Genomic DNA, 691 nt, shown 5'->3' with positions numbered 1-691 from the left:
GCAAACTGCCCCCGGTCACACAAACACTGTAAGCTGACCCTGATCACACAAATGCTGCAAACTGCCCCCGATCCCAAAAAATAACTACAAACTGCCCCCAATCACACAAACACTGCAAACTGCCCCGGATGACACAAACACTGTAAGCTGCCCCCGATCACACAAACAGTGTAAGCTGCCCCCGATCACACAAACACTGCAAACTGCCCCAGATCACACAAACACTGCAGACTGCCCCCGATCCCACAAACACTGCAAACTGCCCCGATCACACAAACACTGCAAACTGCCCCCGGTCACACAAACACTGCAAACTGCCACGATCACACAAACACTGCAAACTACCCCCCGATCCCAAAAAAAAACTACAAACTGCCCCCGGTCACACAAACACTGCAAACTGTCCCTGGTCACATTAGCACTGCAAACTGCACCCCCCACCCATCAGACAAACACTGCAAACTGCCCTCGGTCCCACAAACACTGCAAACCACATCCGGCCCCACAAAAACTGCAAACTGCCCCATCACACAAACACTGCAAACTGCCCCCAGTCCCACAAACACTGCAAACTGCCCCCGGTCCCGCAAACACTGCAAACCACATCTGGCCCCACAAAAACTGCAAACTGCCCCTGGTCCCACAAAAACTGCAAACAGCCCCTGGCCCCATAAAAACTGCAAACTGCCCC

The sequence above is a fragment of the Rhincodon typus genome, chromosome 14, assembly GCF_021869965.1.
Source record: "Rhincodon typus isolate 14 chromosome 14, sRhiTyp1.1, whole genome shotgun sequence".
Classification (NCBI taxonomy): Eukaryota; Metazoa; Chordata; class Chondrichthyes; order Orectolobiformes; family Rhincodontidae; genus Rhincodon; species Rhincodon typus.
Note: the sequence above shows the minus strand (reverse complement) of the source record.